The sequence below is a fragment of the Pongo abelii genome, chromosome 10 (assembly GCF_028885655.2).
Source record: "Pongo abelii isolate AG06213 chromosome 10, NHGRI_mPonAbe1-v2.0_pri, whole genome shotgun sequence".
In the NCBI taxonomy this organism is placed as follows: Eukaryota; Metazoa; Chordata; class Mammalia; order Primates; family Hominidae; genus Pongo; species Pongo abelii.
In genome coordinates this window covers 40,282,706-40,307,782 of record NC_071995.2, presented here as the reverse complement: position 1 = coordinate 40,307,782, position 25,077 = coordinate 40,282,706, and the positions used below count along the sequence as shown (strand labels likewise).

At 41.3% G+C, this 25,077-nt stretch overlaps 1 long non-coding RNA gene across 1 annotated transcript; it reads right to left on the bottom strand.

Moving 5' to 3' along the window:
• Positions 1 to 321: 321 nt before the first annotated feature.
• Positions 322 to 24,422, bottom strand: LOC112135875 (uncharacterized). Its single transcript, XR_002917110.2, has 4 exons — positions 24,362 to 24,422; positions 22,698 to 22,801; positions 9,460 to 9,666; positions 322 to 952 (listed from the first exon to the last, which is right to left on the bottom strand). It is a non-coding gene; the product is annotated as an uncharacterized LOC112135875 (long non-coding RNA).
• Between the last annotated feature and the right edge of the window lie 655 nt (positions 24,423 to 25,077).

Sequence of the window (25,077 nt, the reverse complement as noted above, 5' to 3'; positions counted from 1 at the left end):
AATGCTCTCCAGAAGTCAGCATTGGCTCACTAAGAAAATGTCCCAGGACCTCTCTAGGGACCAATTTACAATCACTCAATAAATGTTCTCTGCTAATGTTGAGAGTACAGTTTCTCTCCAACCATGAACACCTATCCCAGAAACAGCCTGGAGTACAGGGAGTCATAAGAGAGGAAGGTGACCTGCACCTGGGGAACTACTACTGATAGAACAACATAAAAATGGGTTAGGAATAATTGAGTCACAAACACCAGATGGAAGAACTTCCTTTCTCATCACTGCATACATGGGACACCAGAGAGAGAAAGGAGAAAACAGAGCTAGAGATTTCAAATGCTTTATTGAAAGAGAGAAAAACATCATTTTCCTCCTTTCCCAGTGTTTGTTTTTGACCCAGCAGTGGCCACTGCAGCACTGCATCCAGGAGGCTCACCATCCTAGATACTGGATCTAAGGAGTGCTTTTTAGCAGACAGAGAGGTAAAAGAGAAAACAAGGGTTAGAATTTGATATCTCCTACCAATGAGCCACACAGAAAAAAGCAAGAGGTTTTCTTTTCTAATTCTTTAAGAAAACACGTATTTTTCCTGTCTCTGGGGACCCATGGCGGTCTGGGGATGGTGTGTGTGTTGCCTCACCTGCCTTTCTATGTGGTGTCTCCCTGTGCAAAGCTCTGGTGATGGCTCGCTTGCTGGGGTTAACGCAGTGTCTCCACCACTGACCCCAGGCGGACACAGCTTCATGAGTCAGTAAAGGCTAGCCTTCAGAAGCTATTAAGTCCCAGAGAGGGGAGGCCGAGAAACATGTCTCCTCTGCTTGATGGCAGTGTTATGTGCAGGACATTTTCCTGGCTCCAAAGATAACCATGCAGCTAATAAGCTGGATTCCAGTGAAAGGGAAGTCTGTGAGTCACCGATAGAAAACTCTCTTTTCATCAGTCACAGTGTTACACCCTTGAGAGAAAAGAAAGCAAGTATTCATATAATCTGCCTGCTGTAAAAAAAGGCAATAATTAAATTTTTAGTGGTGTTCGGTGGCCAGTTCCTTTGTGAAATTTTCTCTTACCATACCATAGTTAAAATCACGGCTACCATTTATTGAGTCCATCACTATGGACTAGGAACCAGGATAAGCGCTTCAGACACACATTCTCCCATCATCCTCAAGCCATCTTATATTCTGGGTATCATTCAAGTGACGAGCAAACAGACTCAGTCAAGGTTCCAGCTGTGACCTTACACACACTGGCAAATGATGGAGCCAGGGCAGTCTGATCCCAGAACCTCCTAATCATGATGATACTATCAGATAAACAATGTCCAAGTAAATGCAACAATCACCCACCCCAATCTGAGCAATAACATTCCTGCTAAATGTTCTGTAATAAAATCTAATAAAAATTATCCTGCATGGTCTTCCGTTTCTGCATACCACATTTTAAAAAAAAAAAAGCTACTGTCTGACTTCCAGGTTTGATTCTCAACTCTTGTGGAGTTCCTCTCCCCAGCACCCAAATTAATGACATTATTTGTATTAGTCACTAGGCTAATCTAGTGCTCTATAGGAAGCCATAATTGCTCTCAGTTGTTAAACAAATCTCTAGGCTCATATCAAGATCATTGCCAATTAATCCTTTAAAAGTCATTAAAAATAGGAAAAGCTCGGCCAGGCGCCGTGGCTCACATCTCTAATCCCAGCACTTTGGGAGGCCGAGGCAGGTGGATCATGAGGTCAGGAGATCGAGACCATCCTGGCTAACACGGTGAAATCTCATCTCTACTAAAAATACTAAAAATACAAAAAATTAGCTGGGCATGGTAGCAGGCACTTGTAGTCCCAGCTACTCGGGAGGCCGAGGCAGGAGAATGACGTGAACCCAGGAGGCAGAGCTTGCAGTGAGATCACGCCACTGCACTCCAGCCTGGGTGACAGAGTGAGACTCTGTCTCAAAAAAAAAAAAAAAAAAAAAAAAAAGGGAAAGTTCCAAAAGACCAAAGACAGGAAAATATTGAAACTGTGATAATGAAATTTCAGATCAATTTTGTGGTATCTAGTGGACAAGATGGAGAAATAACATATTAAATAACTGACATTAAATGCTTGACACTGTGATAAACCTTTGCTATAATTTATCTTAGCCCTCACTTCAAGGTAGATATTCCTCCACTTTACAGATGATGATGGTGAGGTTCAGAGAAGTTATTATACATAACTTTTCCAATGTTGCCCTACTAAGTGAAGAGCTTCAAAATTAGTGCTATGGACTGAACACTTGCGTCTCCCCAACATTTGCATTTGGAAGCCTAAATCTCCAATGTTAGGGTCTTTGGCGATGAGGCCTTCAGGAAACAATTAGGTCATAAGGGTTGAGGTGTCATGATGAAATTAGTGCCCATATTCTCATACAAAGAGACATGAGAGAGCTTCCTCTCCTTCTGCTCCCAACCATGTGACGGTAGAATATGAAAATGGCCAACTGCAAGCCAGGAAGAGGATGTCACCAGACACCTGCCAGTGCCTTGACCTTGGACTACCCAGCCTCCAGAACTACGAGAAATACATTTCTGTTGTTTAAATCACCCAGTCTATGGTATTCTGTTACAGCAACCCAAACTGAATCAGACACGTGAGTAGCAACTATAGATTGAGTTGTGGGAAGAATCAGCTGGTTGAATCCAAAGTCAAAGAGTGTTGATTAGTAGATGGGTATTCATCTCAGAGCAAAATTTGTAATGGGGTGCTGGAATATGCTGTCCTTGTCTTTCTTATTCATCTTCATGCTTATCGAAATTATGGGCACCAAAAATACCTCTAACTGGCAAATTCAAAATTACATCAGAGGATAAGTGAGCTGCAGTGAAATTAAACTGTTACATATAGATTTACAAAATCAATTACATAGCTATCGTGTGGAAGAAAATTGGGCAAATAATGACTCATTTAAAATTTTCCTTTAAAAGCTAAAACAGTCTTAGGCTCTATTAGTAAATCCATCAAGGAGACTCTTATTCTGCATATGGAGTGTTGAGACTAAATCTTTGTGCTGCATTTTTTATTGTACTTTAAGTTTTGGGATACATGTGCAGAACATGCAGGTTTGTTACATAAGTATACACGTGCCATGGTGGTTTGCTGCACCCACCAACCCATCATCTATATTAGGTATTTCTCCTAATGCTATCCCTCTCCTAAACCCCTACCCATTGACAGGCCCCAGTGTGTGATGTTCCCCTCCCTGTATCCATGTGTTCTCATTGTTCAATTCCCACTTACGAGTGAGAACATGCTGTGTTTGGGTTTCTGTTCCTGTGTTAGTTTGCTGAGAATGATGGTTTCCAGTTTCATCCATGTCCCTGCAAAGGACATGAACTCATCCTTTTTATGGCTGCATAGTATTCCGTGGTACATATATGCCACATTTTCTCTATCCAGTCTATCATTGATGGGCATTTGGGTTGGTTCCAAGTCTTTGCTATTGTGAACAGTGCTGCAATAAACATACGTGTGCATGTGTCTTTATAGAATGATTTATAACCCTTTGGGTATATACCCAGTAATAGGATTGCTGGGTCAAGTGTTATTTCTGGTTCTAAACCCTTGAGGAATCAACACACTGTTTTCCACAATGGTTGAACTAATTTACACTCCCACCAACAGTGTAAAAGCATTCCTGTTTCTCCACATCCTCTCCACCATCTGTTGTTTCCTGACTTTTTAATGATCACCATTCTAACTGGCATGAGATGGTATCTCATTGTGGTTTTGATTTGCATTTCTCTAATGACCACTAATGATGAGCTTTTTTTCATGTTTGTTGGCCACATATTTTCTTTTGAGAAGTGTCTCTTCATACCCTTCACCCACTTTTTGATAGGGTTGTTTTTTTCTTGTAAATTTAAGTGCTTTGTAGATTCTGGATATTAGCCTTTTGTCAGATGGATAGATAGCAAAAATTTTCCCCCATTCTGTAGGTTGCCTGTTCACTCTGATGATAGTTTCTTTTGCTGTGCAGAAGCTCTTTAATTAGATCCCATTTGTCAAATTTGGCTTTTGTTGCCATTGCTTTTGGTGTTTTAGTCATGAAGTCTTTGACCATGCCTATATCCTGAATGGTATTGCCTAGTTTTCTTCTAGGGTTTTTTATGGTTTTAGGTCTTACAATTTCAGTCTTTAATCCATCTTGAGTTAATTTTTGTATGAGGTGTAAGGAAGGGGTCCAGTTTTAGTTTTCAGCGTATAGTTAGACAGTTTTCCCAACACCATTTATTAAGTAGGGAATCCTTTCCCCATTTCTTGTTTTTGTCAGGTTTGTCAAAGATCAGATGGTTGTAAATGTGTGGTGTTATTTCTGAGGACTCTGTTCTGTTCCATTGGTCTATATATCTGTTTTGGTACCAGTACCATGCTGTTTTGGTTACTGTAGCCTTGTAGTATAGTTTGAAGTCAGGTAGCATGATGCCTCCAGCTTTTTTCTTTTTGCTTAGGATTGTCTTGGCTATACAGGCTCTTTTTTGGTTCCATGTGGAATTTAAAGTAGTTTTTTTCTAATTCTGTGAAGAAAGTCAGTGGTAGCTTGATGGGGATAGCACTGAATCTATAAATTACTTTGGACAGTATGGCCATCTTCATGATATTGATTCTTCTTCCTATCCATGAGCATGGAATGTTTTTCCATTTGTTTGTGTCTTTTTACTTCCTTGAGCAGTGGTTTGTAGTTCTTCTTGAAGAGGTCCTTCATATCCCTTGTAATTTATATTCCTAGGTATTTTATTCTCTTTGTAGAAATTGTGAATGGGAGTTCATTCATGATTTGTCTGTTTGTCTGTTATTGGTGCATAGGAATGCTTGCAATTTTTGCATATTGATTTTGTATCCTGAGACTTTGCTGAAGTTACTTACAGCTTAAGGAGATTTTGAGCTGAGACAATGGGGTTTTCTAAATATATAATCATGTTATATGCAAATAGAGACAATTTGACTTCCTCTCTTCCTATTCGAATACCTTTGTTTCTTTCTCTTGCCTGATTGCCCTAGCCAGAACTTCCAATACTATGTTGAACAAGAGTGGTGAGAGAGGGTATCCTTGTCTTCTGCCGGTTTTCAAAGGGAATGCTTCCAGCTTTTGCCCATTCAGTATGATATTGGCTGTGGGTGTGTCATAAATAGCTATTGTTTTGAGATACATTCTATCGATATCTAGTTTGAGAGTTTTAAGCATGAAGTGGTGTTGAATTTTATTAAAGGCCTCTTCTGCATCTATTGAGATAATCATGTGGTTTTTGACATTGGTTCTGTTTATGTGATGGATTACATTTATTGATTTGTGTATGTTGAACCAGCCTTGCATCCCAGGGATGAAGCCGACTTGATCATGGTGAATAAGCTTTTTGATGTGCTGCTGGATTCTGTTTAACAGTATTTTACTGAGGATTTTTGCATTGATGTTCATCAGAAAGATTGGCCTGAAATTTTTTTTTGTACCTCTGCCAGGTTGTGGTATCAGGATAATGCTTGCCTCATAAAATGAGTTAGGGAAGAGTCTCTCTTTTTCTTTTGTTTGGAATAGTTTCAGAAGGAATGATACCAGCTCCTCTTTGTATCTCTGGTAGAATTTGGCTGTGAATCCATCTGGTCCTGGGCTTTTTTTTTTTTTTTTTTTTTTTTTTGGTTGGTAGGCTACTAATTACTGCCTCAATTTCCGAACTTGCTATTGGTCTATTCAGGGATTCGACTTCTTCCTGGTTTAGTCTTGGGAAGGTGTACATGTCCAGGAATTTTTCCAGTTCTTCTAGATTTTCTAGTTTATTTGCATAGAGGTGTTTATAGTATTCTCTGATGGTAGTTTGTATTTCTGTGGGATCAGTGGTGATATCCCCTTTATCATTTTTATTGTGTCTATTTGATTCTCCTCTTTTCTTCTTTATTAGTCTGGCTAGTGGTCTATTTTTGTTAATCTTTTCAAAAAAAAAAAAAAAAAAAACCAGCTCCTGGATTCATTGATTTTTTTGAAGGGTTTTTCGTATCTCTATCTCCTTCATTTCTGCTCTGATCTTAGTTATTTCTTGTCTTCTGCTAGCTTTTAAATTTGTTTGCTCTTGCTTCTCTAGTTCTTTTAATTGTGATGTTAGGGTGTCAATTTTAGATCTTTCTCGCTTTCTCCTGTGGGCATTTAGTGCTATAAATTTCCCTCTGAACACTGCTTTATCTGTGTCCCAGAGATTCTGGTACATTGTGTCTTTGTTCTCATTGGTTTCAGATAACTTATTTATTTCTGCCTTAATGTTATTTACCAGTAGTCATTCAGGAGCAGGTTGTTCAGTTTCCATGTAGTTGTGCGGTTTTGAGTGAGTTTTGTAATCCTGAGTTCTAATTTGAGTGCACTGTGGTCTGAGAAACTGTCTGTTATGATTTCTGTTCTTTTGCATTTGCTGAGGAGTGTTTTACTTCCAATTATGTGGTCAGTTTTAGAATAAATGAGATGTGGTGCTAAGAAGAATGTATATTGTTGATTTGGGGTGGAGTGTTCAGTAGATGTCTATTAGGTCTGCTTGGTCCAGAACTGAATTCAAGTCCTGAATATCCTTGTTAATTTTCTGACTTGTTGATCTACCTAATATTAACAGTGGGGTGTCAAAATCTCCCACTATTATTGTGTGGGAGTCCAAATCTTTTTGTAGGTCTCTAAGAACTTGCTTTATGAATCTGGGTGCTAAGTAGGGTGTTAAAGTCTCTCACTCTTATTGTCTGGGAGTCTAAGTATTTTAGTAGGTCTCTAAGAACTTGCTTTATAAATCTGGGTGCTCCTGTATGGGGTGCATATATATTTAGGATAGTTAGCTCTTCTTGTTGCATTGATCCCTTTACCATTAGGTAATGCCCTTCTATGTCTTTTTTGATCTTTGTTGGTTTAAAGTCTGTTTTATCAGAGACTAGGATTGCAACCCTTGTTTTTTGCTTTCCATTTGCTTGGTAAATATTCCTCCATCACAACCAACTTGTGAGCTAGTTAACTTGGTAAAGGTTAAGGTAAACTTCCTATGTGTGTCTTTGCACAAGATGGGTCTCCTGAATACAGCACACCGATGGGTCTTGACTCTTTATGCAATTTGCCAGTCTGTGTCTTTTAATTGGGACATTTAGCCCACTTACATTTAAGGTTAATATTGTTATGTGCGAATTTGATCATGTCATTATGATGCTAGCTGGTTATTTTGTGCATTAGTTGATGCAGTTTCTTCATAGTGTCGATGGTCTTTACAACTTGGTATGTTGTTGCAGTGGCTGGTACCAGTTTTTCCTTTCCATATTTAGTGCTTCCTTCAGGAGCTCTTACAAGGCAGGCCTGGTGGTGACAAAATCTCTCAGCATTTGCTTGTCTGTAAAAAATGTTATTTCTCCTTCGCTTATGAGCTTAGTTTGGCTGGAAATGAAATTCCAGGTTGAAAATTCTTTGAGAATGTTCAATATTGGCCCCCACTCTCTTCTGGCTTGTAGGGTTTCTGCAAAGAGATCCGCTATTAATCTGATGGGCTTCTTTTTGTGGGTAACCCGACCTTTCTCTTTGGCTGTCCTTAACATTTTTTCCTTCATTTCAACTTTGGTGAATCTGATGATTATGTGTCTTGGGGTTTCTCTTCTCGAGGAATATCTTTGTGGTGTTCTCTGTATTTCCTGAATTTGAATGTTGGCCTGTCTTATTCAGTTGGGGAAGTTCTCCTGGATAATATCCTAAAGAGTGTTTTCCAACTTGGTTCCATTCTCACCGCCACTTCCTGGTACAACAATCAAACGTAGGTCTTTTCACATAGTCCCATATTTCTTGGAGGCTTTGTTTCATTTCTTTCTTTTTTCTCTAATCTTGTCTTCACACTTCATTAAGTTGATCTTCAATTTGATATCCTTTCTTCCACTTGATCAATCCAGCTATTGATACTTCTGTATGCTTCACAAAGTTCTCATGCTGTGTTTTTCAGCTCCATCAGGTCATTTATGTCCTTCTCTAAACTGGTTATTCTAGTTAGCAATTCCTGTAACCTTTTTTCAAGGTTCTTAGCTTCCTTGCTTTGGGTTAGAACATGCTCCTTTAGCTCGGAGGAATTTGTTATTACCCACCTTCTGAAGCCTACTTCTGTCAATTCGTCAAACTCATTCTCCATCCAGTTTTGTTCCCTTCCTGGTGAGACGTTGTGATCCTTTGGAGGAGAAGAGGCATTCTGGTTTTTGAATTTTCAGCCCTTTGGCGCTGGTTTTTCCTCATCTTTGTGGATCTACCTAACTTTGATCTTTGATGTTGGTGACCTTCAGGTGGGGTTTCTGTGTGGGCATCCTTTTTGTTAATGTTGATGCTATTCCTTGCTGTTTGTTAGTTTTTCTTCTAACAGTCAGGCCCCTCTGTTGCAGGTCTGCTGGAGGTCCACTCCAGACCCTGTTTGCCTGGGTTGATACCCAGCAGAGGCTGCAGAACAGCAAAGATTGCTGCCAGCTCCTTCCTCTGGAAGCCTTGTCCCAGAGGGGCACCTGCCAGATGCCAGCCAGAGCTCTCCTGTATGAGGTGTCTGTTGACCGCTGCTGGGAGGTGTCTCCCAGTCAGGAGGCACTGGTGTCAGGGACCCACTTGACGAGGCAGTCTGTCCCTTAGCAGAGCTCTAACACTGTGCTGGGAGAGCCACTGCTCTCTTCAGAGCCAGCAGGCATGAATGTTTAAGTCTGCTGAAGCTATGCCCACAGTTGCCCCTTCCCCCAGGTGCTCTGTCCCAGAGAGATGGGAGTTTTATCTATAAGCCTGTGACTGAGGCTGCTGCCTTTCTTTCAGAGATGCCCTCCCCAGAGAGGAGGAATCTAGAGAGGCAGTTTTGCCAAGCTGCAGTGGGAACTGCCCAGTTGGAACTCCCCTGCGGCTTTGTTTACACTGTGAGGGGAAAACCACCTATTCAAGCCTCAGTAATGGTGGACGCCCCTCCCCGCACCAAACTTGAGCATCCCAGGTCAACTTCAGACTGCTGTGCTGGCAGCAAGAATTTCAAGCCAGTGGATCTTAGCTTGCTGGGCTCCGTGGGGGTGGGATCGGCTGAGCTAGACCACTGGGCTCCCTGGCTTCAGCCCCCTTTCCAGGGGCTGGCATTCCAGGCGCCACTGGGGTATGAAAAAAACTTCTCCAGCTCGCTCAGTGTCTGCCCAAACATCTGCCCAGTTTTGTGCTTAAAAACCAGGGTCCTGATAGTGTAGGTACCCGAGGGAATCTCCTGGTCTGCAGGTTGCAAAGACTGTGGGAAAAGCATAGTATCTGGGCTGGAATGCACTGTTCCTCATGGCACAGTCCCTCATGGCTTCCCTTGGCTAGGGGAGGGAGTTCCCCAACCCCTTGCACTTCTCGGATGAGGCAACGCCCCACCCTGCCTCGGCTCACCCTCTGTGGGCTGGACCCGCTATCTAACCAGTCCCAATGAGATGAGCTGTGTACCTCAGTTGGAAATGCAGAAATCACCTGCCTTCTGCGTTGATCTCGCTGGGAGCTGCAGACTGGAGCTGTTCCTACTCAGCCATCATCTGTGCTGCATTTTAAGGAGATTCCCAGACTGAGAATCTTCCCAAGCAATGCAATCAGAATGTCAGAGTGTGGAAATCATGCCATGTTTTGTTGAATGATCTGAATCTAGAACAAATGAGTCTGAAAAGGAAAAGATTCAGGAAGATAATGTATGCCATTAAATATATAAAATAGAGATTTGACTTGTATGAAAAACCAGAATAAGAAAGACCTGCTGGAAGTTGTTTGGGAGAATTTATTACGCTCTGATAGGTCAAAGTGGTAAAGTCCCCTTGACTGGCCTAGCCCAGTGAGTGAGTGAATGAACAAATGAATAAAATGTTAGAGCAGAAATTAAATGATCATCTCCCAAGGGATAGCGTCCAAAGATTCCTGAATTTGGATGAAAGGCTGGATTGTCTTGAGTACATCGTCCTCATATTGGCAGACTGTCCAGTTGCTAAGAATCATTGTCAGGGACTAGGCCTGCTTTCAATGATTTTAAGGAACCCCATACCAATGCCAGCATCCTTCTCTAAGGTATCTCTTCCTGGACCAGGTATGTTAGACCCTCACAGGCTGAGCATATCAAGGAAAGACCATTCCTTACAATTCCCTATCTTCTACATTCCCTAGCCTAGTGTGTTGCATTAACCCCTCACTGAGGGGCAAGCTGGGAATTGACCAAAGGTCACGTATTTCAAGTGAAAGTTTAGGAAGCTACAAAGAGGTGGAAGCTAGGAAGTCCCTGCAGATGCAGGGGACACACACCAAATAAATGGCTAGGCAACAATTACCCCAGTCATACCCCACCCCAACCCAGAGGAAAACTTGGCATTGGAGAGAAGCTGTGGAGCAACAAAGCAGATATGCCATGTCCCAGGCAGTGTTTCAAATACATTATATATGTTAATTCATTTAATTCTCCCAATAACTCTGTGGGATATTACATCCTTTTTATAGACTAGGAAACTGAAGCCAAGGAAGAGCTGACAAGTTCCCCAAGATCACACAGCGAGTAATGGTGGAGCCAGGATTAGAACCCAGGCAATGCAATCCTGGGCTCCTAACTAAGCCCTTTAGTGTTTACTGACATGTGAATTTGTACCTCAATCCCTTCTGCTTAAGGTGAAACTACTTAGAGGCAGCTTCTGACACAGAGTATATACTATGTGATCAATAAACAATTATCAAATTCAATTAGTACTTTAAATCATCTGGAACTTGTTGACAGTGACCAGGGTATTCAGAACTGGAGATCTCTGGATGCATCTTCATGTTCTAGGTTAATTCCTAGCATGAAACCTTCATGTCCTCCACATTGCACTTTGTCTTTGTGGTTTTTATTTTATTGGCATGTTGTTGTTATTTAGCCTGGGGCATAAAGTCATTTATTTGATCTTAGGCAAACCAAAGATAAATGTTAAGACCAGGTTCCAGCTTCCTGGGGTGCCTCATTTGCTGAAGAAGAAAAAAAAACTTGTGAGCTGGTCAACTTGGTAAAGGTTAAGTTAAACTTCCTTTACCGAAAAGGACAGAATTACCATCTACTTGGTAATCAAGCCTTTCTTTGATACCTGAATTAACCCTCAAAATAGTAAATTTAAGAGTGTAGTTGAAAGCCTAAAATTAAGAAAATCTCAGTTTTTAAGGGTTCAGAGTTGAAGGGGCCTGAAAATTCCATCCCCACCCCTGCAGGCTTCGTCCAGCTGGGGCAGGGCCTGGGCTTTGACACAACATGGTTACCAGAACCTCAGGAGAGCAGCCAACGGATGTCCTGGGGGAACAGGAGTGGACTTCACAGGAATCCACAAGGCCCTGGCCTTCACTCCCAGTCCAGCTGGCTCTCAGTTACAAAAGGCAAATTCCACCAGCTGAATGAATCCCAGCAGCTGTGGTAGCCTGGAGGCTCCATCCTGTACAATACATCAGGCAGCCAGCCAGTTCTGAGCTGACTACTTTCTGTGTGATGAATCAGCCCTGGCCCCCAAAAGAGAGGCAGGTCAACATGAATGAGGTCCCTAGACTGTACGTATCCCTTCCCACACTGCTTTAGGTGCTGAGAATTCATCAGCGGGCAGGCCAGATAACACCTCTGCTCTTGTAGAAGTTACCTTTTGAATCTACTCTAAGGAAACAATCAGAAATATACCCCCAAAATTGCACATAGTATTATAATAGCAAAATATTGGAAACGATTTGAACAACAGTGGTCCACTGACTAAATAAATTCTAGTGTATCTATTTGAAGTCACAGAACTAACCATTTTTAAAAATCATGTTATACAAGAATACCAAATGATTTAGAAATTTTTTCAATATATCAAATGGGAAAAAAAGATTACAAAGCAAAGAGTACAGTATGTCTCCAAAGTTGTGAACAAAAAGAAAAAATGCTTTTATGCACATGAAAATAAACTGGAAAGATACACACCAAAACACTAACTATAGCTACTTTTGGATGGTGGGATTAGTGGTGATTTTATATTCTTCTATGTTCTACAAAACTCTTCTCTTGCCAAATTTCAACAATAAATACACTTGTCAGTCAAGTTCCAACTAAGAAAACAGCACATACCAGGTAGCTCAATATTAGGAATTTAATATGGAGAACAAGTTACAAAGCTTTTATGAGAGGTAACAGGAAACAATGAGGTAACAGGAAGCAATAGGGCAGTCCAGCAATTAGCAGAATCAAGAAGCTAGTACCAAGAAGTGGGAGAGAAAAGAGAAGAGGTAATATTAACAGAGCCACTAGTCTGAGCCACTCAGTGGTATCTGTGGCTTTTAGGAGAGAAAATATAGCTACTTTTGGAACATCACTTGAAGCAAAGACAGAGGGGAAGAAATACCCTTGTTCTTCAGTAGAGCACTTCACACCCTGCAATCCCCTGCAGTGCTTCACACCCACTAAGCCTGGAGCCAGTGGGGAAGGGAGCTGGGAAGTGAAGTCTGCAGTGGAAGCCACCTGCAGTTCGGAACAGTCAAAGATAAGAGTGGGGATGGATCTGAGAGCAAACACACAGGTGACTGGCACATTAGTTCTAGAACCATGAGGGGAAAGAAAAGATTTCATGGTTTTTTTTTTAAGAGAACGCAAAAGTAGGACACATTTCCAAATGTTGTCTTCCTTCTGCTTGTAATTCAAGTATCTAAGATGCAACAAAGTCCTTGTTGTTTGCAAGCCATACAGAGGCATGTACATTGTCAGAATACACATTGTCAGACACTGAAGGTATTAGGGAAAAAATCAATCTTGGTTTCCTTTCTTGTTTTTCAGATTCCCACTTTACTTTGCCAATCACCTCTCAGCTGAGAGCCCTCAGCTGCTCCAGGTTTCCAATGTGGTGCCCCCTTGGGCCAACTCTTTCCTTTCTCTCCTCCACCCAAAATTCCCAAGCAATCCCTACCTATGAGTCACACCATACAAGTCCCATTTGCTTCCAGAAAGTAGATGTTACTTTGAGAGATTTAGTGTTGAGTTTAGGGAAAAGGTATATTTAAAACAACAAATTAGCTACTTTAATCATCCCATAGGGCATGAGTTTAGAGGGCTACAAATCTTTCAATTAAATTTAAATAGTTTTTACCAAAAACTTGAAATTCACCCAAAACTGCAATTGGAACTATGAAACATACAAAGAAAATTAAAACCAGCTTCTTTTTCACAAGGAACAGATAAGAGGCTTTCTGATTATTCAAGACAAAAGTTCTGGAGTCTTCCTCATAAACAGTCAGTAAACCCTTCTGGTTCAACCTTCAAGATATATACAAAGTCTAGCCACTGCTCATAATCTCCTCTAAAGCAACTCTCCCAAGCCACATCATTCAACACCTGAATTGTTGCAATGGCCTCCTCACTGGCTTCCGACCTTCCACACTTGTCCCCAACCTCCTCACTCCCCACAGTCAATCCTCAACATAGCAGCCAGAGCGATCCTTTAAACCATAAGAAAACCTACATCAGTCATCTGCTCACAACCTTCCAATGGTCTCCCATCTCAGAATAAAAGTCAACATCCTTTAAGTGACCCACGAGGTCCTAAGTGTCCTGCAACTCCACCCAGCCATTACCTCTCAGCCCTCACTGCTCACTCACTCAGCTCCTCAGAGATGCCAGGCCTACTCCTGCCTTGGGACCTTGGCAGTTGCTATTGCCTCTGCCTGGAATATTCTTCCTCCAAACATAGGCAGGACTTTGTCTCTTTCCTCCTTCATATTTTTGCTCAAGTCTCACCTTCTCAGGGAGACCCTTCAATCCTCTCTCCCATTTCTATTTTTCTGCCTAGGCCTTATCAACTTCTAATATGCTGCACAATTTACTCAGTTATTTTATTGCCTCTGCCCTCCCACCAGAATAGGTAAACTCAAGAGCTGGGATTTTTGTCTGCTGTAAACACTAATGTATCTCCAGCATTTCAAAAAGGGGCTAGCTCCTAGTAGGTACTCAACCAGTATTTGCTGAATGGATGCATACTGGCACGTGTCTGAATGACAACAGCACAAGGCAGAGGTTGGTGTGGGAGGTCAGTGTCCTGGGCATGGCAGAATCAGGTGGGTGGTGGGTGGGAGCCTAGGGAGCACTTCCTCTCTCCCCATCTAAAGGAAGAAAATATTCTCCCTATGATGAATCCTCTCACTCAGCTGCTGAACCTTGTTCCCTCAGCCTCCCCAGGAAACCTCACCTTATCATCCTTCTTTCTTTATATTAGCCGCACTATATTTTTTTGAGACAGAGTCTCACTCTGTCACTCAGGCTGCAGTGGCACAATCACAGCTCACTTGAGCCTCGACCTCCCAGACTCAATCGATCCTCCCACCTCAGCCTCCCAAGTAGCTGGTACTACAGACACATACTACCATAGCCTGCTAATGTTTTTAATTTTTTTGTAGAGATGGGCTCTCACTATGTGGCCCACTCAAGTAGGCTCTTTCCAGTGGTTCTTTTCCTTCACACTAAAAACTTGCTCATATGTCCCCATCTTACAGGAAAAGAGAAAGAAAAAACTCTCCTTGGATCCCACACCCTCTTCACCTATCCTGTGGACTTCCTCCTTCTGTCACAAAGTCCTAGAAAAAGCTTGTTTCTCATTTTTTGGTTTTGTTCATTTGTGTACTTATTAGCTCTACGTTTGCACCTCTCGTTTATTTCTCAACCCTCTGCAGCCTGATGTCCATGCAGAGCAATTACTGGAATTGTGCTCATCTTTTTGTGCAAGTCCAATGAATATTTTTCACTCCTTCGCTTACTTGTCCTATTTGTTTAATGTGCATCTAGTCTTCTTTCTGCATGAAACCACCCACTTAGTGCCTTTGCATCTCTAACTCCCCTGCACTCTTGAGTTCCTCGTGTCTCTCTGCACACCTCATCTCCCCCAGCTCACACTTCAAGGATGGGTGCTCCCTGCACTTCTGTCCTTGGTTCTTATCTCTCCACATTACTCTCCCTTGACAATTTCATCCATCCCCAGAGCCTCTATTATAATCTACATATTGATGATTCCCAAGCCTATCTTCACATTCCAGGTCTCTCAGATTCACAGCTGTATTCACTGCCTATTTGCATGAATCAAAAGCACCTCGCACTCCATATATTCAAATCTCATCACCTTTCCTCCTTTTGTTCCTCTAGCATTCATCTCTGCAAAGGGCCCTTCTGTCAGGTAAAACCAGATGCTACAACTCATTCTTGATTCTTCTTTTTCTGTCAACCACCACCCAAATAATCCTGTCTAATTTTTTCATGTGTCGCATATCCACACCTTTGTCCCCAGAATCAATATTCCCCTAAACCCAGCTGCCAGCACTTCCTTACTATTTTCCCTGTGTCCAATATTACCCCTCCAACCTATTATCCGTCTGTGCCACAGTGATCTTTGCAAAGAACAACCCTGGCCAAGACCCTTACCTGGCTTCGCTTTGCGCAATATAAAAGCTTGCTGGCCTTTATATTACCTCTCTATACCATTTTATATTACCTCTCTATGCCCTTGTACCCTTAACTCCCTCTTTCCCCCATCTTTGCTTTTTGGTGAATTGCTGGGACCCTGATGAACTACTTGCAGTTTCTCCACAGAACAGGCTTTCTGTTACATCTCTCTGGACAGGCCACCCCACCTGGTCCAGTGCATAACAGTTATGGGATCAGGCTCTGGAGTGAACAATTATGGGATCAGCCTAGATTGGCTCCACCAGCTTACTAGCTGTGTTATTTTGGGCAAATTAATTATCCTGTGCCTCAGTTTCTTTATCTGCAAAATGGAGGCTAGAATAACAGTACCTATATCATAGGGCTACATGTAACAGAACAGTTCCTGACACATAACAAACACTCTATGCATAGTAATTATTATTATTAATACTTATTCATCAGACTATCTCTTATTTGCCCAAGCCTCTAGAAAGATTCTACTGACCCCTTAGGTCTAGATTAGGACTAATCCATACATTCTTCTATCCTAGCACATCTCATACTCTACTGTTTATATGTCTGTCCCTCCCTCCACCGCAAAAAACTATGACCCTGTGAGGGCAGGAACTCTCTCTTACTAATCTTAGAATTCCCAGCACCAGTTCAATGCTTAACAAATAATGCATTCAGATTAAGTTTGTAGAATGAACAGATGAATGCATGGATAGTCATGGCATGTCATTAACGTTTGCTCAAGCATTTGCAGGGCTCAAAACACCTTCACATATTTCTCTCATTTGTTCCTCACATCAATCCTATACAGTAGGCAAGACAGGTATGATTATTATCTTCATTTTCTTAAAGGGCATTGGAGTTTAACTATTGAAGTAACTTGTTCAAGATTATAAAGCTGATCAATGAAGAAGCCCACCCTGGGAGCAAGGTCTTCTAACTTCAAATTCTGCTTTCTTCTCTACAACAAATAGAATCACCACTGGAGAATTACAAGGTACACCTGGGATGCATAGAGCTATGAATGGCAAGCAAGAGAGTTTTGAATTTCAAACATGGCATCAGCCAGTATACACAGAGCAAAGAGAATGCCCCCAAAGAAAGGGAAAGATTAAATCTTAGAAATAGCTTCTGCATTCAAGGCCAGCGTGGACAACATAGCGAGACCCCATTCCTACAAAAAATTTAAAAATTAGTCAGGCATGTTGGCACATGCCTGTAGTCCTAGCTACTCGGGAGGCTGAGGTGGGAGAATCTCTTGAGCCAAGAATTAAAGGTTACAGTGGGCTGTGGTCACACCACTGCACTACAGCCTGGGCAACAAAGTGAGACCCTGTCTCAAAATAAGAAATAGCTTCTCCAACCTCAGTGTTGAATCAAATCAATTTAGGTATTGTTTTCAGCAGCTAGTAAAAGAGGCCTGAATATAGTGGCTTCAATAAACCAAGAACATGTCTCTCATTTGGCGGATCACAAGGTCAGGAGATCAAGACCATCGTGGTTAACACGGTGAAACCCCATCTCTAGTAAAAATACAAAAAATTAGCCGGGCGTGGTGGCGGGCGCCTGTAGTCCCAGCCACTTGGCAGGCTAAGGCGGGAGAATGGCGTGAACCTGGGAGGTGGAGATTGCAGTGAGCCGAGATCGCTCCGTCTAAAAAAAAAAAAAAAAAAAATTCAGAGTTAAACAGCTTACAGGTGACGAAGAGGCACCACAGTTCCTGAGAGCCTGGCTCTATATTTCTACTGCACCATCTTACGTGTAGGAGGCAGAACTCAGATGGTCCGAAGATTCCTGCCCCCGGTGTTCAGAATAGTCCCCTCCCCTCTATCACAGGCAGGATGGTGAATAAGATGGATCTTACCACCATGATTAGGTTACATTACATGACAAAGTGGAAGAGGCATTGCAGATGTAATTAAAGACCCAAATTAGTTGACTTTAACTTAATTAAAAAGGAGAATATCCTGAGTGGGTCTGATAACCAGGTGAGCCCTTAAAAGGCATTGGGCTCATCCTAAGGAACTTAGAAGGTAGCTTTTGAGCCTTTCTAAGAGAGATTCTCCAGTTGGCCTTTAAGAAGAAAGCAGCCATGTGGGAGGGGCCATGAGGCTAGGATGTGAGGGCAGCTCCAGGGAGCTGCGTGGACCCCCATCCAACAGCCCAGAAGAAAACAGGACCTCAGTTCCACCACTGCCAGGAACTGAATGCTGCCAAAATAGAGCACAGCCCAGCTGACGCCTTGATTTCAGCCTCCCAAGACCTTGAACAGAGACTCCATCCTCAGACTCCAAATCCACAGAAACTGTAAGATGATAAATGTGTTGTTTTAAGCCACTAAATTTCTGGTAATTTCTTATGTAGCAACAGAAAACTAATACACTATAGATGCTATACACTAATACCCCATAGGCGCTGTGCCCTAATGCCCTATTAGGCCCTGTGCACTAATACCTTATAGGTGCTATAAGCTAATACACTATACTTCTATTACCAAGCACCTCATCGTGCAAGTCGACTATGGAAATCCCACCATCTGCATGCCAGGTTACAGGAAAGAAGGGAAAAGGCCAAAAGGGAGCTGCTCTGCACTCGGTTATCTCCTACTTTTAAGCAGCCTCCTCTGCTTAAGTCCCCACAGAACTTCACTTAGTTCTCCTAAGCCAGACCTATGTGGCTAAATCTAACTTCCCAGGAGGCTGGAAAGTACACTTTTTAGTGAGGCACTTTGTGAGCCCCAATAATATAAGGAAGGGAGATGGGCCACCAGGGGGGCCACTCTCATAGAGACAGCAGCTCTAAGATGGCAGGGACTTACTTGCCCATGTCTTTGAGCTCTCTCATGGCCAGGTCTGGAATATTCTGACCCCTATACCATGTGCTCTGCATCGCCAGCAGACTTGTGGGAGGCCAGAAGCACTGATCAGTGGCCTGATGCCCCTTCCTCCGCCTTCTCTACTGGAATCCTTCCCGATTGCCTTTCCTTCCTGTGACCCTAAGCACAAGTGCTAGTCACACCAGACCCATTGACATTTTCCACTCTTCCTTGGAAGGAAAAGCATCACTTGACCACTTTAAAGGAGAATTTTAACTGATTGGAGCTGAAAATAAAAACGACCAAGGTCTAAGGGTAAACTCTGGGGGTGGGGGAAAGGAAGTCATGATTCTATAGAAAAAAAAAAAATGTGATTTCGAGCTGTTGAATCCAAGAGATGGGAAGAGATTTTAGCAATGTCATGGAGGCAAATGGAACCAGATTGAGCAACCAACTGGAAGATAGGGCACAGCTGAGAGCAGAGCTGACCTTAAGACAAAGTATGTATAGGACAAAGGAGTTCTGCTAACGGAGACTAGGAAATTGGGCACTAGAAGAGCCTGAGGGGAAACTCAGCCTGTCAGTCATGCTCAGCAGGAGCCAAGAGCCACTTAACCAGGCAGAGGCATTACAGATGCAGCTGGAAATTATGCAATGATAAGGAAATGGGGAGTAAAAGAGTAGTTATGGGAGTTGTTCACAAATAGAAACGTGAACAATATCTTGGGTGCAATAAATACCAATTGCTTAATCACTCTGTGGGGTGAAACATTTTGCAATGGATATGAGTTATCATTGTTCCATCTATGCAATTACAGAATAGCAATTCCCTCATCACTAATGAGAACTCTGGGTGAGTTTCCAGAAGATTTGATACATTTCCTGGTCTTTGATGACCTTGTAACACCAGATGTTCTTTTAACTCTAGGTATTTCCTTCAGAAAGTAAATTCCTCTCAAATTCCTTTCCACCAATGACAAACCATATATACAACAGTGCTCCTTGTAAGATTATACCACCATATTTTTACCGTACCTTTTCTGTTTAGGTATGTTTACATGCAAAAATACCATTGCATGTTTACATGCAAAAATACCATTGCATGTTTACATGCAAAATACCATTGCATGTAAACATTGCATGTAAACAAAATACCATTTGCATGTAAACATTGCATGTTTACATGCAAAAATACCATTGTGTTACAATTGCCTATTCAGTTCAGAAACATGCTGTACAGGTTTGTAGCCAAGGAGCAATCGGCTATACCATCTAGGTTTGTGTAAGTACATTCTATGATGTTCACACAATGACAAAATTGCCTAGTGATGCATTTCTCAGAATTTATCCCTCTCATTAAGCTACTCATGACTGTATGTGTGAAAGAATAAAATGACGCCACCTTTGTGTGAATCTGGTATGGTATGCTGCAATTTTCAAAAATTAAATGGCCAAACCATGCCTCCATGTACTATCTCTATAAAAGATTGTTATAAGTGAACATCACTTCCTTACTACCAGTAACCAAACATTATACAGAACATAGAGTGGAATTGCAAAGACTGATAAAGTCAATACTTAATAACCATATGATCAGTTCCACACAATAAAAGCAAAAACTAAGAGAAAGGCAGCCAGGGAGTGGTTAGGAATACAGGTTCTGAAGTCAGAGAGCCTGAGTTTGATCTCAGTTCCGGTGCTCAGCAACCTAGTTCAGCAACTTGGATCATTATTTGACCTCACTAAACCCCAGTTTATCTATAAAATGGGATAATAGTAGTGCCTGCCCCATAAGGGCATTGTGTGCCTAGTAAATAAAATAACGCATTCCAAGCCCAGCACAGCACCCGGTTCATAAATATTAGCTATTATTATTCAGAGGGTTTTTTTGTTATGTCTCTGAAGTCCTAACCTGTAATTCCAATCTGCTTACTTCCTTCCATCTAACTCCACAGGCTACAGCAATATCCAACAGCCCACGTATATTTCTGGAATGGGAAGGCATCTTATAAATTGTATATCCAGCCAAGGATGCACAGCCAAGGATGTATCAGACCCGTGGTGTTGAAAAATGCACCTAGTTAGGAACCACTGCCCTGCTCTAAATGTCTCACTTTACAAAGGAGCAAGCTGAGGAGGCCCAGTAGCATGAAGAATCTTCTGGGGTCACAAGACCATTTTCAGAATCTCCTCTTGACAGACCTGGCTCAGACCTCAAACTGGGAGCCAAGTGTCTTGACTCTGATTGCACAATTTTGGCACTCCCCCGGGCCGTCTTATGAAATTCAACAAGCATTTCCTGAGAAACCACAGTAGGGTTCAGGAAGGAGAACAAGATGGAAACCCCGCCAAGAATGGCATTGCGATCTCATCAGGGAAACAGGCATTGGCGGCGTTAAGAATTCTAAAAGAAGTGCCAACAAAGTGCTAAGAAGTCCGAAGTGCTGCCGCTAACTCACAAAACTTTCATGAAGGAGGTGGAATTTCTACTGGACTTAGAAGGCTAGGGATTGAAAGGAGCCATTCTGGGTAAAATAAATCATTCAAGCAAAGGCCCCGAGGTTTCAAGAGAGAAAGCTCATGAGAGATCTTACAATCTTCTTGAACAGACAAGGGGATAAACCACAGAGCTGAAACATCTGGGTTCAGAAAAAGCCAATAGTCTGAAGTATCTTTTAGAGCTGCAAAGTGATAAAATTCTTCCACTGTCTCTTCCCAAATTATGCACAGAGCATCTGCTTTCTGCCTGCCACTGGTTCTGAAAGATTGAATGCCAGGGAGAGGAGTTGCTAGAACAGTTCATGTGTGGGATCCCACTCTGAAGACATTAAGAATGGAGAGGCTTAATTCTCATTCCTTGTAGAAGTAGAAGCCAACAGGAATACAGCCAGCCCCTCTACTCAAAATCTAAGGAGATGATGTGGGAATGAAAATGACAATTCGCCTCATGATATTTGATCCTACATGAAAAAAGTATAAATTTCCAATAATTCTTAGTCTATTTTGCTCTGAAGTTTCAGTAAACAAATAACTACAGCTTGCCATCATGATTTAAAGCTATTGAAACAATAGAAATAATACTATTCAAATTTTCTTTACAACCTTACTAAAATGTTAAAAACAGGTTTGGTGTAGATAAATCCTCCCATCTTGTTCTGGTTAGCTATTGCTGTGTAACAAACCACTCCCAAACTTGATGGCATGAAACAATCATTTTATTATTCTTGTGGATTCTGGTTTTATCAGTAGAAGGTCTTCACAGCAAGTTGTCCAGGTTCTTAGCATTCGGAATAAAGAATTGGACAAACCACAGCAAAGCAAGGAAGAATGAAGCAACCAAAGCAGAGATAGAAAAGTGAAAGAAATAGAATGTGAAAGTGTGGGAGCAGGCCCCAGCAGCAGCTCAAGGCCCCCTGATACAGAATCTTCTCAGGGCCAAATACCTCCTAGAGGTTTCCTATTGGCCACTAGGCGTTCACCTCATGTAAATGAGGTGGTGGCCCACAATCAGGGGCTGAAGTGAAGTTACAAAGTTCACACTCCTATGCAAATGTCTGATTGGTTCTGGGAAGCAACCAGTCAGAGGCTAAAGTGAAGTTACAAAGTGACACTCCTATGCAATTGTCTGATTGGTTGCAAAACGCAAACCAATCAGAGGTACTTTCAGTTTCCCATCTGCTGCAGAAAAGGTGGGGGTTTGCAAAGGAAGTAGCCTCTGCAACTACTTTTGTTACTTAGGCCTGGAAAGTTAGGGTTTTCCTTTCAATTCAGTTCTAGGAAGTCAGCATGAAATGGACCCTGAAATTATTTTAGCAGAAGTTCTAGTCATTTATCAGAGTCCCGTGGAAATGGGACACTAGCTAGGTTAGCTCTGATGAAACCAGAACATCTTTTTAGAGAGTAAGCCTGAAGAAATGCCTTGGTAGAAACCCTGAAAGCCAACGCCAACTAAGATGGGGAGGGACTCTCTCAATGCTGAAGTTAAAATTGTGGGTGCCCCCAAACTTTGCCGCAAAAAGCCTGTGAGGGTGGGCATTTTTCTTTTTTTCCATTTTCAATAATATCGTAAAGATGCCACAGACAATTTAAATCATTCCCAATTGTGACATAGATAAACTCTTCTAAGAGGATTAAATATTCTTGGAACACTGAAATAGTTGGTTTTCACATTTAATTCTTGGAGTCATTTTTCCAACTGCAGCCTGTTAATTAAAGTATAGCTTGTCTAATCTAGAATATGAATGATTTCTTATCTTCTGTTCCCAGCATGACTCCCCAGTATTATTCTAGGAGACATCAGATTAAACTTGAGAAAAATAATCTGTATCATTTTCAGAATTAAAAATCTTGGAAATTAATTCTCTGAATATTAGTTCTACCTCAATGACATTGCACAATGAAAAGAGAATGAATAATTTAAGATTTCACTATTACCTTTAAAATGTAGTTAGGAAGTAATAAACGAAGAAGTAAATTCTCAGTTCCGCAAATGTTCCAAGAACTGGCAGAGTAGGCAGAACACTAAAAATCTTCGAGTTCTAAATAGATGTAAATCAATATGGAAGAATAAAGAATAACTTTTAGATTTCCAGACTACCACTATTTTTCCCTAAAACTTTTCTTTCAGTGTCCTTGCTTTGCCATTAAAAGTTCTCTAATGTTAAATGGGTTGAATAACCATCATTTATATCATTTCAGTATTTATAAATCTGTCCCAGATAGGTACTGGAGCACAGAGGCCAATTCATATTTCATATAATTCAATATATTCCTTTTTATTTCTCTAACAGAAAAACAGTAACTCCCAGGCTGTAATCTCCTTTTTAAAATGGGCCGTTAATGATTTACAAGGGTGGTTTTTGTTTTTTGTTTTATATTTTTTTTAAAGGAAGAGAAATAAAACCTTTCATGAGTAGTCTTCTAGGCTGGCTTTTTCTGAAAACTAATATGAAAAAGGTATAAAATATGGTGAATAAGAGAAGCCCAAGCCCAACCTCTCTTCTTGGCATTCTGGTCCCTTTAAAATCTGTTCTTTACTTGCTTTTTCTATCACTTCTTTCCCACCACCCCCTATCCTTCCTTCTTCAGCTCAAGAGAATTCTTCTCCAAATCCTTTCTGGACTAATGTGTGAGTCATTCTCTTCTGCTTCTCCATTTATGAGACCCCTACTCCTCCTCCAAAGTCCAAGTCAAACACTGTCCTTGGCTGAAACATCCTCTAATCCACCCAGGGGTTGATAATCACTCTAGCCTCACCTCATCTAACAAATATAATACAACACTTATTTCATTCTGGTTTTGAAGTGAAATCAGGTTTATTAGGAAAGTAAAGGAATAAAGAATGGCCACTCCATAGGCAAAGCAGCCTCTGGTTGAATTTTAAGTGGTCATTCTTTACACATCCGCATCCCCAAATGAGTTGCAAATTGCAAACTCCCTGAGGAAGGAAGCCCTGTATTATTCCTGGTTATATCCTTTCACAATGCATAGAATAGCTTAAAGCAAGCTCTCAATTTTACTAATAATAGCTGATATTTATTGATCACATACTACTTATCAGTCTTAGTTAAGCATTTAAAGCATTATTTCAATTAATTTTCACAAGAGCCATATGTATAAATATCACCTTTCACACTTTACAGAAGAGGAAATGAGATCACAGCATCTAAGGAGCTTTCCCATCTTGCAGTTAGAGACACTAGGGTTTGAACCTGAGTATTTGGATTCCACAGCCTAAACCCCTATTCTCTACTTTCCACTTGATACTTTAAATGAATTAATTTAATTTAAAGAAATTCAAGAATAGCATAGACTATTCATTAAAAATGAAGTTGTAGAACGGGCGGAAGAAGTTCTGCTACCGGTGGAGGGTCTTGACTGCAAGTTGTCCAGGTTTCTGGCGTTTTGAACAAAGAATTGGACAAAACACACAGCAGAGCAAGGAAAGAATGATACAACAAAAGCAGAGATTTATTGAAAGTGAAAGTACACTTCACAGTGTGGGAGCTGGCAGCGGCAGCAGCTCAAGGGCCTGGATATAGAATCTTCTCAGGTCCAAATACCCCCTAGAGATTTCCCGTTGGCCACTTTGTGTTCACCTCATGTAAATGAAGTTGTGGCCCTCTGAGACTAAGGTGAAGTCACAAAGTTGAACGTCTATGCAAACAAAGATTTGGCTGGCACTCAGTCTGATTGGTTGCTATCTGCAACCAATCAGAGGCTGAAGTTACAAAGTTACACTCCTATGCAAAAAGTAACCAATCAGAAGTACTTTCAATTTCCCATCTGCCACGCAGAAAAAGTGGGGATTTGCAAAGGGAGTAGCCCCTGGTCCTTTTGTTACTAAGATGTGCAAAGTTAGGGTTTTCCATTCAATTTAGTTCTAGGAAGTCAGTGTGAAATGGCCTTAGGTTCCCTGACTCCAGACCCTATTCTCCTGCCTCAATTCCATTTGCTTATGTATTATTTTTGTTGTCTACAACATAAATGAGGAGTCTCTGGAATTTCATCTTTCATAAGCCAACACCTGGATTTTCTTAAAACAGATATTTTTCTTATCCATTAGTCAAAGTAAATTCATCTTCCCTTATATCATGACACCACCAGGAGTATTAGTAAAGCATAATAGCAATTGTCTCACTCAGATGTACAATCATAGAACATAAAAGAGAAAACATTCTTCCTTTTAAATTCCTTATAACTCTAAGTGATAAATAAGGGAGTAAATTTGGGTCAAAAGAAGGGTTCAAGCTATATCTATACAGCCAAATCACTAAGTCATACGTCCAACAGGCTAATTATTATGTATTTTTAA